General features: G+C 38.8%; 1 protein-coding gene across 1 annotated transcript in view; it reads left to right on the top strand.

The window, feature by feature from the left end:
• Nucleotides 1-13,112, top strand: part of LOC147731161 (dynein axonemal heavy chain 11-like) — a 1,538,124-nt gene that overhangs the window by 954,728 nt on the left and 570,284 nt on the right. The gene's annotated exons all lie outside the window — the stretch shown is intronic.

The raw sequence follows: 13,112 nt of genomic DNA, 5'->3' as shown, positions 1-13,112 counted from the left end.
AATGTTGAGATTTTGCATTGAAAAAAATCCTAACTATAACTACCTATTGCGACTGCCAGTAGGTTTTATATATATATATATATATATATATATATATATATATATATATATATATATATATATATATATATATATATATATATTGCTTCCTTCTCACGGCTCTTTTGCGGTGGAACCTCCCACAGTCCGGTGGCGCGTTCACAGCTGGCAGAGCCCCGCCAGTCAATTATTTCCCATAAAGCCAAAACTGTGTGAGCAAGGGAGTTTTGGCTTCCGAAACGCGTAACAGCAAATAAAGCGACACTGTGTACCACTTTACCTCTGAGTGCGCGTCTAACTTGGAATTTTATGGGATATATATATATATATATATATATATATATATATATATATATATATATATATATATATATATATATATATATATATATATATATATATATATATATATATATATATATATATATATATATTTTTTTTTGTAACTCGGAGTATACATTATATTGTCTCACCTGTCCATGTAAGCTGCGATACATCGGCAGTACAATAAAACCGGTGAAACTTAGAGTTCTCGAACATATGCGGGCTATTACCAATAATGATAAATCATACCCAGTAGCCCGCCACTTTGCACAAGAACATCAAAGCAAGTGGGAGAAACTAAGTTTTTACTGTATAGATCAGGCCCCCAAATTGGAACGAGGAGGAGACAGAGACAAGTCTCTTAGGATTTTAGAATCCAAGCACATCTTTGGCCTCAAAACCATTACCCCTTGGGGGTTAAATAACAACGAATAACTTTGGGTACACTTGTAAATAGCTGAAATATTGGGTAAACATAGTAGACTAAGGAACTGAACAAAAGAACATTTCTACTTTCCCAATCAGTATGTTTTTGATTTTCATGCCTTTTCTCTGTCTTGCACTACGTTAAGTTTGCCCATTCAGGGCTAAATAATGAACTCAAAATAATGAACGAAATTTGAGCTAATGTAAATGCTTTATTTCTGTTTATTATATTTTTCACTGTGAATATGTAAATGATACATGAAATGAATAACAACGTTAATTGTTTTTAAATGAGCACTAAGCACTTTCACGTTATCACCTTGGATAAGTCATGGTATTTGTGGTATTTGCACGTTACAAGATGGCGCCCACTACATTTTGAGAAAAATTGTCCTTTTTCTATTCGATTGTAAATGCAATTGACCAATGACTTTAAATGGTGGTTTTGATTCTGTCACTAACGTTGCACTGACGAAGCCTGCAAAGGCGAAACGCGTCTGCGAGGGGTGAAGGGGGGTTCTGGTAATTAAATTTTGGAAAACGGATACCAGTGTGCCGGCCTTTCTTTTTTCTGATACCGTATGGATGCAGAAAACGTGTGGCTATATATATATATATATAACATCCAATGCTCACCCTCCGTCGAAAGTAAGCGGGACACAGCTCCAGATTCAGAACAGGTAGGAATTTTATTGAAACCTACAGCACTTTCCCTTGCAGTCCGTGATGCGCTTTAGTTGTGTGGGCAGACGCGTTTCTGGCCGTCTTGGCCGTCTTCAGTGCCGATGTCACAGGCTGCTGGCAATTTCGTGTGGGCTTTGGATCGCTGACCACTCCTTTTAGGATAGTCCTTCACCTCAGTGGGGGGACCCCTCCCTCTAGGGCGGTCTCACGGCTCCACCTCCCCTCTGCAGGTGATTGTGCTTGTAGCGCCTGGCAGACTGCATGTTGGGATGTGTAGTTCAGTGTGGATTCCCTGCTTAATAGCGGAGTCCCAAACATCCCGAGATGTCCCCTTCACTTGGCACCGCTCCATACATCCTAGCAGTGTAGCCAGGAAAGTGTTATTCCGTCACCACCTGTGTCTTGATCCTATATACATATATATATATATATATATATATATATATATATATATATATATAGAGAGAGAGAGAGAGAGAGAGAGAGAGAGAGAGAGAGAGAGAGAGAGAGAGAGAGAACCAAATAATAAACTAATAACAATAGCAGATATATTTCAACTATATTAGAAAAAGTATTGGAGTCAGGGAATAATAGATATACTATTGCTCCTGCAGTTTATACATCGGTAGGGAAAGTGTAGGCTTTCAGAGAAGTTGAATGTACTATTCCCACTCCAAACAGGTCAACAGTAGGGAAAGTATTGGAATTGGAGGGGGTAAGTGTTATGGCCTATGTAAGTGTTCACCTGGTTCCTGTTGCTGGGTAACACTTAGATGATTTCACTAGTCATCAAAGACAGCTCAACATCCTGTGAGCCTGGGAAAATCACTTAATGTTAAACATGAATATGTCCATCTATAACGAATCTGGGGCTCATGTAAAGCACTCTGATACCCGATGTCTGTGGTCTAGTTTGCACTTTATAAAACAATTTATATATATATATGTATATATATATATATATATATATATATATATATATATATATATATATATATATATAAATATATATATATATATATATCCTGCACCAAACCTTCCAGATTCAGAAAGTAGTCGGGACACTCCGGGGTGCTTCAAAATAACTATATTTGCAACTGATGGTCACAAACCGACGCGTTTCGCCATAAGGCTTGGTCACGGTAAGGCTTGTACATCGTACTTCCAACATTGAGATTCAACTGTTCAAATGAATGAATTGTAAATGCATCCGACTCTAATCAATAGTTTAAGCCGTTGGTCATTACAAGATGGCGTCCGCATTCTCCGACTGCTTGAAACCGTGAAAGTCCTATGTTTATCATTATCACTGGGTGTATGTAAATGGAAGTATTTTGAAGCATCCCGGAGTGTCCCGACTACTTTCTGAATCTGGAAGGTTTGGTGCAGGATATTACAAAAAACATCAGGTTTTTTGGAGGGACCGCCGCGAAGCTAAAGCCCTGGACTACCGACATTGGTTGTGACACACACATATATATATATATATATATATATATATATATATATATATATATATATATATATATATATATATATATATATATATATATATATATATATATATATATATATATATATATATATATATATATTACTATTCTCACTCCAGTCTGTGCAACGGTAAGGAAAGCGTTGGACTTCCAAAGGGCAAGATTTACCATTCCCACTCCAATCTGTGCAACAGTAGGGAAAGCGTTGAACTTTGGAGAAATTACATTTATTATTCCCACTCCAGTCTGTGCAACAGTAATGAAAGCATCTGAATTCAGAGGCGTTAAATTTACTATTCCTACGCCAGCCTGTGCAACAGTAGGGAAAGTGTTGGACTTCGGAGGGGTAAGATTTACTATTCCCACTCCAGTCTGTGAAACAGTAGGGAAAACCAGGGGTGGCTCCTCCATTAGGGCAGAGGAGCGTCGTCCCACTGCTTTCTCGCAGGGTAAGAAGCCGAAACATTAAATGGTAAAACTACCATTTTAGTTTCTGCTTCCCACACTCTGGGAAAGCAGAAAGATTTGGTTGGGGGCGGGCAGATGGGCGGGTCTGCTCTCGGGCAGAGGAGTAGTGACTTGCCCACTGCAGAGGGCCCTGACTGTTTGGTCAGCCCTCTGAGGCTGACCAAACCAGTCATGCGCACTCTGCCTTTTTTCCATGTAGGCTGCATGGAGAAAATGGCCTCTCCATGGGTGCCTGGCTGGCCAGCGTCACGACCAATCACAACGCTGCCATTGCAGCATTGTGATTAGCTTAGGGGATAGGAGGGAGGCTGCCTGCTTCCTGTTCCTGCTGGAGGCAGGATTGCAGGAGAGCAGGAAAAGGCGGGACCCACGGACAGGTAAGTTTTTTAAATTTATGAACCCCCCATGCAACCCTTCGGTGCGACCCCCCCACCCAACATTATTAATGCCAGCCATGACTGGGGAAAGCATTGGACTTCGGAGGGGTAGGAATTACTACTTTGGAACGGTAGGATTTACTATTCCTACTCCAGTCTGTGCAACAGTAGGGAAAGTGTTGGACTTCAGAGGGGTTAAATTTACTGTAACAACTCCAGTCCAAGCAACAGTAAGGAAAGTACATTACATATTTAAAATGCCCCATTAATTTAGTGCACATATAAAATCCATATGTATATATATATATATATATATATATATATATATATATATATATATATATATATATATATATATATATATATATATATACTAGCAGCCCGCCCCAGCGTTGCCTGGGGGTAATGAGGCTTTAGGGCCAACCGCCCGCCTTGGCCCCCGCCCGCCCTGACCCCCTAACGCTCCTACATTGCCCCGAGTGGAGTGTGTTATCTTTCAGCCTCGTCGTCCTTCACACACCAGCACAGCGGCTCAGACCATGTCCCTATGTGAAATACCTGACAACCAGGATGTGACAGTTCATGAACGCAGAGACTGATGCTGCCTGGTTTTTGTAGGAAAGACACAGGGTCACAGGAAGCTTGTTGAAGGAAAAGTTTAATGAGACACGTCTGGATTAAGTCCAGTCAAAGCAGTTATGAAAACCCCATTCTAAACAACATCTAACTTACACCTTCAAAAGATGCAGAGGCATGACACGAGTCATACCTCGTGCTATCTCGTGTTAGAGACAGTATACAACAGTTTTGTTCCATCGTTCCTGTTTGCACACAAGTGAAGTGTGCCAATTACTTTCTCATGTCTGTGTGTACAACTCCCTCCCCGCTTGCACACTTGTGATGTGTTCCAGTTACTGTCACCTACATTTGAAATGTGCGAGGTTCCGCCTGTGTGCCCTGCTGTTCATCTGTGCTGCGAATGTTTTGTCTGGCCGTTTTACTGCCTTGCGTCACACATTTCAGAAAAGCAGTACCGTCAACTGAGTCAGTGAATTATGATTTGGAACATTGCTACCGGCATGATTGGATACTTACTGCCACCTACTGGAGGAATATTAAACTTTGATTTCGCCTGCACCTTCGTTACTAATTATTTCTCACATGGCATCCAAAGCAGGATACCACAGGGGGGGTGGGGGGTGACGAAGAACTTACCTTTCCTTCTTCCTGCGAGACTGCATCACGCGCTGCCTGAGCTCCAGCTTGCTCCGGAGTCCTACTGCGTTGTAGGCAGCCTTGCTCCTCCTGCATTCTCCAGCGCCGCTCTTCCTGTTGCTTCCACACCACTCCTCCCCGCGCTCCCGGTGTCATGACGCAGACGTCGCGGCCGGCGCTAGTTGCAAGGAACTACTTTTATTTATTTAAACATTTTTAAAACAATGTATATTTTTTATTTTTAAATAGCCTATGTCCTTCTGCTTGCCCTGCGGTTATCAATGATGTCTTTGTTGTTCGGATTGGTGGTGTACTTTTCGAGTTTACCTTGCCAAAAGGGGCAAGTTCTCTCTTTATAATAGTAGTATATATATATATATATATATATATATATATATATATATATATATATATTACCTACTGGCGGTCGCCAGTAGGTAGTTATAGTTAGGATTTTTTTCAATGTTAAATCTCAAAATTCTATTTGGAATAACTTTGGCGCCGGTTCACGAATCTGCCTGAAGATTTCCTCAAAATGGCCTCGTGGAGCTCCGGTCCTTCCCTGAAAGTTTGGGGGGGATGCGTCAAGCGGGGGCCGAGATAAAAGGGGGGTCCCAAAACGCGTTTTCCCCATGTTAATTTCCATAGGGCGGTCGATGTCACTTTTAGCCCGAACGGCTGAATGGATTTCCACCTAATTTGTCAAAATTGTAGGGACTGGTAGCCCGATGTGCCTTTGCTATGTCTCGAGATATGTGCTCCCGTGGATTTTGAGTAATTTAGGTTAAAAAAAATATATATATCTATAGGCGTGCCCCGGTACGCGCGCAGGGGAGCGCTCAAAGCGCGCCACGCGACTTGCGTACGGAAAGCTGATTGGCTCTCGGGTGTCTGTAAACATTCGAAACAGTCCGCAGCGGCCGCCATCTTGTACCTCGCTAGGATTGAGGTGGTAAAAATCAAAGGGGGAAATGAGCTAAAGGGGGCAGGGTACACCCCCCCTGACCCCCTAGGTTTGATGTGGGGGTCATAAAAAAGCCGTACGGGGCCCAAAAAATTTTTTTTTTTAAATTTGCGCCGAGGGAGTGCCTGGTACGCGCACCGGTGAGCGTACGATTGAGAAAAAGAATGACACTTTTTTTAAAAAAAAAAATAGCATTTTTTTATAAATTGGAGGTAGTTCTGAAAAGAACTTTTTTTTGTTTTTGTTGTTTTATATTTTTTTTATACTTTTTGAAACGATTTTATATTTTTTTGGGATTTTTTTCAAAAACAAAAACAGGGATTCAAAAAATGCTCAACAGGAGCAAAAAAAATGAGAAAATTTAGGGACGGGGAGAGCATTGGTGTTCCTGTTTCTTTATTGCAATGAGTTCAACGCTCTGCTCCCCGTAACAGAGTAGTTCGTCACAGTCCTTGCATAAAAATTTTATTCCTGCAAATACCGGCTGGACGTTAGGGACCATTCTTGCACGTGTTGAACCTGAAGGTGTTGCTCCACCAGTGGAGGTGCTGCTGCCATCTCTTCGTGCCTTCTCTGCCAGCTCCCTGACACTCTCCCTGGAGTAATTGTTGGGGTGTCTTCTTTTGACATGCCTAATTAAATTGGCATTTCCAAAGCTGTATTTTTTTAGAGGATTGCCTCTGGATAAAATACTTCCACATATTTTACAAGTTACTTTACTTGCATTAACTTTTTTTTGTCCTTCAGGGATGTCATAAAATTTCCAGATGAAGTGGTTCTTTGTTTTCTGGTGAGGAGGGTCCTCTTGCACAAATCCATCTGAATCACTGCTGGAGGACTCCCTTGCAGTCATTGCTGTGGATCAGGAAAGTATGAGTTCAAAATTCACAAAACACCTCTTGCTCTCTCCAAGTGCAAATCAATAGTGAGAGAAATGGGTGGGTTTCTCTAAATTTAGAAAAAAATAATTATTGAACCAATGAAAAGTGTTATTTACAGGTCACATGACCATGGGCTTCATCATTATGAAACCAAAACTGTTATGAACCAATGAAAAGTGTTATTTTCTGGTCACATGACCCGACGCGCTTACGCGACGCGCCGCGGGGCGCGGCCAGAGGCGCGCCGCGTAAGCGTGTCAGACGCCTACGTTGCGCGATCGTATTCGCTTGAGTGCTTCCGGGTGCGCTTACGCCGTGCGTATCACGCGGACGCGGCTACGCTATACGTCACGATCATGTTTTCGTTCACGATATTGGCGCTCTCGGGACGCTCCCCGGAGCGCGCATCAGGAGCGCACAAAAAAAAAGGGAAATTGTAGGGACAGGTAGCCCTATTCTGAAGTGCTTTTTACGAAAATTAACTTTGGAAAAAAATGTATTGTGCTACATTGGGCTTTATATATGTTAGAGCAAAAATGTAGCTCAAATATAGCCGAACTGTAGCCCAATGACAGAATGTATCAGAGTGTTCTAAACAACTAGAGCGCTAACAGTCTTACTTATAAAGTGAGACTAATAGTTAGGAATTAGCATTTAAAAAACCTATGAAATTCACTGAAAAAAACATAGGTTTCACACCAGTTATAGTTAGGAATTAGCATTTAAAAAACCTATTAAATTCACTAAAAAAACATAGGTTTCACATCAGTTATAGTTAGCTGGAAAATTTTACTGACATAAAACCATTGAAATTCAACGTTATAGTTAGTTGGACTCACTATAACTTGCGCGTGTAATGCACTGCTGATGACGTCACACATTACATCACTCATGACATGGTCAGTGACATCACTCATGACATCACTGATGACATCATCCTTGTGACAGAGTGACAGACCTCCTTTCACTGTAATGTAACCCATGAAAACACATATTGAAAAATATAAATTAAAACATTTTTAAAAATGGAGATACCCATACTAGTTACAACAACCAATTCAATAATTCCACCATCTATATACACATTCACTCATTCACCAACAGTTCTATATAGTCACTCATACATATATACACTCATCATATGTAGTGATACACCTATACATCCTGTTACACACCGACAGTCATCCAAACGTTACTCACACACATACTCACACATGCAAATAAACTATTGAACATCCATTTATTTGCATATACAGCTAAACACACACTACCACCTTACTTCTAAGGAAACTTACATATATTTACTCTCTTAAACAATCACTTATAGAAACACATAATTATTTAAACATGAACTCTTTCAATCTCTCACTCTCACATATACTCACTCATATACATCAATACTCACATACACTAGATTAAAACATATGTACTTACTGATAAAGACACTAATGAGACAGTCATTCACTCACTAACACACGCATATGCACTTTCATCCACCCATACAGTCCTGCACATATGCCGTCTTCAAAAAACATACAGTGAGTCAGTCATTGATGCATCTATGTGCTAAGTAACACTCCCACCAAACCATACAGACACTCATACTGATACTAAAAAAACATCTAATAATCTATATACACACATATGTAGCTACTCACCAACCCATGCAGCCATTTATACACAAAGTGAAACACTGATACATATATTTAAATATTTAAACATTAATCGTTAATATATGTATTCACTAGGATACACTTAATAAGCCAGTTAACCAATCATATATATATATATATATATATATATATATATATATATATATATATATATATATATATATATATATATATATATATATATATATATATATATATATATATATATATGTGTGTGTGTCTGTGTGTTGGTTTAATAATAATGCCCATATTAGGGATTTTATATTCACACTAAATAATAGGGTAATATATATTTATTTATTTATTAATTTATTTATTGAGATAGATAGATATATAGAAAGATATACACACACAAACACATATATAAAATAAAAAACAATTACACAATGTATATGATTACTAAATAATCAATTATAACTTAATTAACTTACCACTCTTTACCCCTATAAACCCAGCAGCATGCAGCTGAAATAAAACAAAAGATAATTACTACACAATTTAGATAATTAATAATCCATTTAATAATTAATAATGTATGAATAATAATAGTTAATTCCTAATTACTTAATTAGCTTCCCACCCTATACTACTATACGCCCAGCAGCCCACACCTAAAATATAACACAAATATAATTATTAGACAATTTACATAATTAATAATCAATTAAATTAGTAATAATAAATTCATAATTAATTATTAAATAATTATCATTCAATTAGCTTCCCACCCTATACCCCTACAAACCTAGTAACATGCTATGACACTATTAATTTCATTAACATTTAAAAATCAATTTAAGAAATATTATTAGCAATTATACAAACATTAATAACAAATAAAATTCATATTTGAACCAAAACACATTAGGATAATTAAATAATGATATGGTTTATACCTAATTCATTGTAAACGATATTAACAACAACAATATTCTTAACAACAATATTACTTACCTGAAAAAAAACCATATTCGTGACAACATATTTCTGCATCACGTTATTTTTATATCACAATATTGTTTTCCCAATAATTCTGTCTCCCAATTTTTACAACTCAATATTTTATCCAAATACGGAAGCCCCTTTAAGTAATAAATATATTGCCCGTGTTATTTTTGTAAAATCACAAGTTCTGGACTAGTGCCAGATCTAAAGAAGTGTCAACTTAATGGCTTTGTCAGTGCTTTTTATGTTACCATCCTAAAATAGCTGTTGGCAATTGTGGGACAGTAATTATCACGCAATCACATATCAGTCATGCTGAAGTAGTTTAACTGAAACAGTTTCTAAATGAGACATTAAAATTCATGTTTGAAACCAGCCACTGACTGTTCCTAAATTCTGTGACTTTGTGACAGTATTGACTTGATAATTGAAGGACTTGAGTTCAGTATGTCTCTTTTGTCACTTTTACTTTTGGGTTAGGCCGGCTTTAGTTTTGTTTAGACTTTAGTTGATAAATGAAGCAGTCAAATGGCCATAACTTACAGCTAAAAGTAGGATTGCTCCAAATATAAAAGAGAAATTGAATTTCAGAATGAAAACAAAAACACAAAATACATTATGAACATCCCTTGTAGTCACAGAGTGGAATAAGGTGTATCTTATTTGTCAGAAATACCAATTATCAGGAAACTAAAGTCTCACTGTCACAAGACATTGATGACCCTAGATCAATAATGTCTTGTGACAGTGAGACTTTAGTTTCCTGATAATTGGCATTTGTGGGTATATTGGAAACTCATTTTGCCCTATCATTTCGTGTGCAGGATAACTGAATGAAAATGCTCATCTTCCATCCATGTCCAGGACTATGTGTTGTGCTAGGTGGGTGTGGCCTCTAGCTGAACTACTAACCCACAGGTCTATCCTTCTTCGACTTACCAGCCACAAATGCAGCAGCCACCACTATCATACATGAAATGAGCTTCTTCATTGCAGAACAATATTCAGTTTCGTCTTCCTGGTCAACCACTAACCCTCTTTCAACCTGTACGCTCCCTTCAAGCAACAGTGGCAACTGCATCCAGCAAACCACTGGCCAGAGTGACATCCTACCACCGTAGCCAATCACCGTCCACGCAACCAGCTCCCGAAAGCTGGTTGGTGGAGCACTGGGAAACTAAAGGTTTCCAGTACTAAACTAATATATCACCACAGAAATAGAGGAAGAAAAAAGCACTGGCCCTTGTTTCCAAATAAATACAGTGGCCATCTTGAAGTAGTCACAAATTATTTTGTATGTTGCAAAAATGATCAAATCCAGAAAAAAAACATGGGCGATGGCACAGTTTTTGGCTGAATTTAACCTTTTAATTTCAATTAAGGCACGTGCGGAAAAGAATACATTTATCAAAGAATTAAAAATATAATATTAATGGCATTCAGAAGCTCACAACATTACCAAGAAAATGATGAACATGTTTCGCCATTAACAGGAGTTGTGTTGTCACTTCTCCATATGCAAAGGTCTTTATAGGAAAACAAATTACTCCATTTCAAAATGTTCACTACGAATGATAAAACTGACAGAGACTGGAATCATTCTAAACTAGTGATGTTCGTAATCCTACCTCAGCAGGCCCCCCAGGAGATTGAACACACTGTGGGTGCTATCAGAGAAACACAAGGAGACAAAAACACCAAAAAATGCTCATTGTTTTAGTGAGCGGGTGTGGCATAATGCAAAGAACTGACGACTTTGTAACTGTGGAACCGGGTTTGAGTCTCGGAGCTGGCTCTCTCCGTGCCTACTAAAAAACTATTATGCAGAGACATGCCGATCTGAAAAATGTAAATTAAAAAATGGCAAATGTTTATTAGCCCTGAACGCGTACAGGAAAAAACCTGACACTTCAAACACACTGCCTGAAAAAAATGTTTTTAATTGTACGCCACAACAAACCTACATGCACAAAAGAGCAAGCCTACTAGTAACTGAGGCATGCTCCACGGGAGAGGTCGACAAACAAAAAGGAGAGACATATAACCAACATTAACCAAACGGAAGCAAGCCTTTGCGAATGAGGCGCAAACAACAAATTAAAAGTGATGGGCGGGCAGTAAGCTCACACAGTAGATACAGCATATCTTGGTGAAAGAGTGCATGCTCTGCCTAGGCAAGACCTAAAAAAGGAAAGTGCGATCATCCACCAAATTGATAACTGCTAGCAACTCTGCGCCTTTTAGCGAAGCTACTACAAAGATGTTAAGAACTCAATTTATAGAGTGGGTGGAGAGACAAAATAGATAGCAGCTGAGATTTAGAGTTGAAATGTCCACACTACTAAATGCAGTAGCCCAAGTTTAAATGGCAATGTGTGCTCTTCAGCCTAGTGGATTTCCCTGTATTGTGCATATATGGGTTCCCCATTGCATTTACAAAGGCTGACCAGGTAACACTTATGTCAAGGATACCTGGATGGGGTGCCCTTGATGGCCAGTATTTATTACCAGTGAGCATCATAAAGACAGTTAGTAACACTTAATGATCCCAGGAATTGGTGAATTGACTGAGCCCATATACAACAAACATCAAGCCAGGCATTGATGTCTGCCTACTCCTCTTCTGCTCTACAATTTCTACTAGTTTAGTGGGGGTGGAATGTAGGGAAAGTAGGCAGATTCTACACCTAGCTGGCTGGTGAACACATTTCTGCCCTTTCTTTCCAGACAATATACTACTCCTGGATGTCACCCCAGTGGGATGTGTAAGTTATCAATCTAGTAAGCAAACTAGCTCTAACTAACATCTGTTCTATACATGTTGTTATTACTCAGATAATGAGTTTTTGGATGGACAACCGCTGGGAATAGCAGTCATATTGGAAAATATGAAATCAAGACAGTTACAAGTAATAATTATCGTGGCCCAATGACAGACAATACATTGTCATATTAAGCCATGCTTGACTTCAAGAAATGGACACATGTTGCACTGATGGGAAGACTGAAACGCATGATTATAAGTCAATGTTGCATCTGGTACTGCCTGTTCTACTTTGCAGTCTGATTTCAAGAGTGAAAATGCAACCTTCCCAAACTTTAAGGGTCCATCTAGAAGAGTTTTTTTCGAAATGTTCAGTTTTATTGTATTTCAAACAAGCATGTAAAGCTGCCATTCGGCCAGCCGAGAATGCCTCATCATTTCATAAAATAAATTATATATTTAGCTTATATAAACAGGTGGTATCAAATGTTGAGGCGTAATATATATATATATATAGCATAACTTCAACATAAGAAAATGTTAACAACAGCTCTCTACGTGCGAATAGTGCCCGTTTCATCCTTTGGATTTTACATGTATCTGAAGACTAATGAACCATGAGGTCCTTGAATCAGAGGGAGATAAGAACACTGTTGAGTGGGAGAGGGGGGAGAGAGAAGGAGAGGGAAGGTCCCATAACTGGCATTATTGCTCCAGCAGGAGCGCCGTGTGTTCACATGAGCTTATTCATCTCTCATTCATACAGTTATTTTCCATCCCCTTTTACTGTGGATCTGATGAGGAGTAACTGGTTCCCAGTAACATGCTTTTTCACATCTAGTGTGCCCACTTCACATAC

This window comes from Lissotriton vulgaris, chromosome 2_1, assembly GCF_964263255.1.
Source record: "Lissotriton vulgaris chromosome 2_1, aLisVul1.2, whole genome shotgun sequence".
NCBI lineage: Eukaryota > Metazoa > Chordata > Amphibia > Caudata > Salamandridae > Lissotriton > Lissotriton vulgaris.
This window is presented reverse-complemented; position numbering and strand designations above follow the sequence as displayed.